The following is a 4975-nucleotide window of genomic DNA, read 5'->3' as shown; positions in this document are numbered from 1 at the left end:
ATTGGCCAGCAGGGTCCACCTACACCGCCGAAAAGTGATTGCTGTCCGCGGGAGCGCGCGCATCATGTTAAAGCTGTATCGCCCACTTTCCGTGCAGGGCTACAGCTGCTTTTATCAGTCACAACGTGCAAAGGTATGACTTTGCGAAACTTTAACCTTTCTCTTCATGGAATAATCACAAAGTGGCCAAAGAAGGGTTTGCAGTTTGCTATTGTTGACGACGAACATGTGTTTGGTAGTTCTGTGTCTAATATCCCTGTTTATATTTGGAAAACACCATGTAGCCTATAATTAACAATATTAACCGCCATTAAAGTTTAGACCTTGTTAATTAATATTTTCAGCCATCCTAACCATTTAGATAGCCTAATAACACAGTACATTTCATAAGATATATAAACACATGATTTCTCTCTAGCCTACATATTTGGAAGTATTGTGTCAAATATCCTACAGATATATCTTTCATTCAGGCAACATAGGATATATTTTAATAAATGCAGAGTCAGAACACCACAATGATAAAAACTACATAATATAAATATAGCCGCGGGCAGCAATGATCGGGTTCCAAGCAAGTCACGAAAAAAGCAACATTTGACATTTTCAGAGGAGAGAAACACACGCAGACGACTTGAGAGATTAAAGTGGTGAAAGAATTTGGACTTTGAGATAATTGGGGAAACGCAAATGTGATTTTTACAGCATCACTTTGAGATTAGTGTCATTATATGTAGGCCTACCTGACTACTGCGTGAAATGTTCAACCCGGCTGCGACATATTTTATTGTTTAAAGTTTAAGGTGCACAAACACTGCTTGGCAGAGAAAATGAAATAGAAAGTGTCACTCGATCCAAATAAAACTGACTGATCTGAAAACCCTTTGAAACACTTGATATCTGTCATCTGGAGAACGACTCTGTCTAGTTTGATGGCATTTGAAGAAAGACTTGTAGAGATATAGATGTTAAGTGAATTAGCATATTCCGAAAAATATGACTTCTGAATTTACCATAGGTTGTCACATATCAGTGGATGTGCTGAAAAGGTTTCAGCTCTCTAGGACGTACGGATGATTTTTTTAGATTTTTCTGAAGTTAGGAATGAGAAATGTCTAGAAATGTACATTTCTTGTAATAAGCCACGCCCACTTTGAGCAATCATTACCAAATTTATACATTAACTTAGTAGTGACCCGAGATCGTACAAACCGAAATTTCAACGAATCCATACAGCGAATTACGAGGTATAAACTTTTAGCAAGTGTAATGCCCCCTAGTGGAAGAATATCCCAGGTCTGCTCAGCAAAGCTCAGGCCCACCATCTGAGCAGATGCATCAAGTTTAGCTTAAGCCAATTTTGATTTACGGGCATCTATGTAAAATTGTACGTAAAGACACAAAAGTAAATTTATGGACAAAAACAGATTGATATATCAAAATTCTTTCGATAACTTTTGATCAGCGAAGTGTAGATGATCCTGCCAAAGTTTCGGGTTGATTGGCGAAACCATCTGGGACGAGTTCGCAAAAAAAGGTTTTAGAGAGAAGAGATAAAAAGTCACATAATTTGACATTTTTAGAGCAGAAGACCATTGGAGCAAAGATGCAGATGAATCCAGAGATTAAAATGATTAAAGAAGTTTGACTCTAAACAAAGCCGTTTTTTAAATAATTGCAAAAATATAAAGATGGTTGTTATAGCGCCACCATGAGGTCTACTAGGGCCGTTTTTTTGCTTGAGTAGTGGGTGGAATTTGCAACCCCCCAACCAATTTTGGTGAGTTTTCGTGCAGCAGTTTTTGCTACCCAAACACTTTTAGCGGAGAAAAAGAAGAAAGGCAAAAAAGTGAATAACAAATAATAGCGCCTATTTTTAAATCTTTCCCTTTTAAATTGGTGTTTTAATTTAAAATAGATCTAGTTTTATGTTTGTCATGGGTCATATTCACTTGTTTTTGGTTATGTTTGGCCTATTTCAAGCTAAACTAAAGGTTATGCAGGGGGCAGAGGTGAGACAAGGTACTAATCATGGTGTATTATAGGATGTTTGGTATCGTGGAGCGTAAGAAACAAAAATCAGAAAGTTGAGGAACATGAAGCGTCAGCTGCTGCCATGCAAGTCGAGGACAGGTTAAGTGTAACTTTCCTTACCTCGCTGGCAACTGCAATGGATTTTACTGACTTTAAACTATTAACTCTGCTGCAAAAAATATGTAGAATACATAACTTCTAACAGGTAAGTCTCCCTGTGGGAAATTAGCTCTTAGCTGTGTCTGTGGGGCAGGTTTCTAAAAGAAAACCTTAAGTTGTGTGTGGATGTAGTCTCGTAGTTTGTTGCAGTAGCTAGTAGGCAATCCCTTATTTCTGTTATTGTTATACTGATAAAAACACATAGCCTAACAGAAAGAACTTGTTTAAAACACATGGTTTAAACTGTTCTTTTACTTGGTGAAATGCTGTTTGGGAAATGCAAAAAAAGAGAGAAATTCACCAGTTTTGTGTGGTCTGTTAAAGGCTGTCACACTAAAGCTGATGATAAACGGAGCAATTTTTAGAGCAATGTTGCCATCAATCCTTATTATCATAATGCATAAGTCGGTCTCCTCCTCTCCAAACAAGCAGAACAGCTGATTACAGCAGGTAGTAAAGCTTGTTAACCTCAGGTTCCTCCGACGCTCATGTGACACAGATGTGATGCTGCAGCTGATCTGCAGCTCTCGTCGACTGGAAATGTTTTAATAACCTTCCAAACTGTCATTTTAAAAACATTTCATTTTTGTCCTGCAATGGACCTGTCCAGGGTGGACCCCGCCTTGCGCCCGATGTCAGCTGGGATTGGCTCCTGTACGCAGGATAAGCAGTTGACGTGATGGATGGATGGATTTCATTTTTGTGACAATTTGTTTTTCTATTAAATTTGTAACAAACGTTATCGTGTTTCTTCTTTATACTCTTGCACAAAAAGCTGTTTTAATGGTCAAGCACAGGCTGTAGTTTTTCATCATATTCCATCAAATCTGATGTTCATTTATAAATTTTGCTGCCTGTGCATCTCTTCGTACGGCGTACAGGCCTACAGCCTACGTCAGCTGGTTAATTTGCCTAATCTTTGTAGGTCTTTAGACCCCGATGGAAACGCACACAACAATACTCTGAAGGAACCTTTTAGTTCCTTGAAAAGAGATCCGGGACTAAAATGTCAGACTTGCCACCAGCCAGATTGCCCAGCAACATTGTTCAAAAAGTTCCCCCTGTGTATCATCAGCTTAAGGCTTTTAAACAAACTATTAGAATTATAGTCAACATTGTTGCCTGTGTGCACATTTACATTGGGAACAATTCCCCATCACTTTTTGAAATGGCTGATTTGTCCCCATCATCTGTGATAGTATAAGTTGTTAAAAATGTTCTTGAAATGTAACAACATAACAATTAAAAATGCTTTGAGAAATACATATTTGCACAGTAAGAAAACATGCTATGCAATCCAAATATAGAAGAAAGAAATGTGCATTGTGCAAAAAAAGTAACTTCAACTAAAACTGTTATCAAAACATACATGATTTAACTCATTTATTTCTAACTGAAACATTTCCCCAGAATAATTCTGGTGTAAATTCTGCTGTGGACAAAATCAATTCAACATTTCATCATTTGGCTTCATTATCTAATTTGAAAGCCTCCAAACCAAAACCTCAACAAATGAACAATAACAAATGGTTTGACACTGAATGCAAAACCTAAGGAAAATTTTAAGGAAATTATCAAATGAAAAGCATAGGGACCCAGATAACCACAACATACGCTGTCAATATGAGGCCACTCTGAAACAATACAAGTACACCCTAAAAACTAAGAAAGAACAACACAGCAAGAATCAGCTCTGTGAAATTGAGGAATCCTTAGAGTCCAACCAGTTCTGGGAGAAATGGAACAAACTAAACAAAACCCAGCAGGATGAATTGGCGATCCAAGATGGAAATACTTGGATTTCACTTTAGTGAATTATACAGTAATATTACAAAAATGATGATCAGTACAAGATATTCACAAAATGGAAAACTCTGGAGGCGGTGATAAAAAAACAACCAAAACCCTCTAGATTACCCTGTAACTGAACAAGACAGAACAGAAGTCATCCAGTCCCTGAAAGGAAAAAAGGCTTGTGGTATTGATGGAATCCTCAACGAAATGATCAAATACTCAAACCATAACATCAGATTGGCTATACTAAAACTATTCAATACTACTCTAGCAACTGGAACTTTTCCAGACATCTGGAACAAAGGTTTAATAACCCCAATTCATAAATCCGGAGATAAATATGACCCAAATAACTACAGAGGAATATGTGTATCCAGTAAACTGGGAAAAATATTCTGCAACATCATTAATAAACGACTTGTCAACTTTGTTGATAACCACAATATTCTGCATAAATGCCAAATTGTTATTTTGCCAAATTGCCGCACAACAGACCATATATTTACCCTCCAGACTCTAATTGATCAAGAATTAAACATTAAGAAAAGAAAGGTATAAGCCTGTTTTGTTGACTTCCAAAAAGCCTTTGACTCCATCTGGCATGAGGGCCTCTTCTATAGGCTACTTGAAAGTGGCATTGGAGGGAAAACATTTGATTAAGATTAAGAACATGTATACAAAAAGTGAATGTGCCATAAAGATTGGAAACAAACAAACAGCGTTCTTCTCCCGGGGCCGGGGAGTGAGGCAGGGATGCAATCTCAGTCCAATTTTCTTCAACCTATATATCAATGAATTAGCAAACCAATTAGAGAGTTCCACGGCACCTGGCCTCCTCCTCAACGACACAGAGATCAGAGGTCTGCTGTATGCAGATGACTTAGTGTTGCTCTCACCTACTAAAGAAGGTTTGCAGACCTGATCTTTCAGAAACAATACAAAAATCAGGTTACACACAATTTCTATTTAGACACCACTAAATTACCAC

The sequence above is a fragment of the Micropterus salmoides genome, unplaced genomic scaffold (assembly GCF_014851395.1).
Source record: "Micropterus salmoides isolate LMB-PRFRI ecotype aquatic unplaced genomic scaffold, ASM1485139v1 Ms_hic_scaffold_5, whole genome shotgun sequence".
Classification (NCBI taxonomy): Eukaryota; Metazoa; Chordata; class Actinopteri; order Centrarchiformes; family Centrarchidae; genus Micropterus; species Micropterus salmoides.
This window is presented reverse-complemented; position numbering follows the sequence as displayed.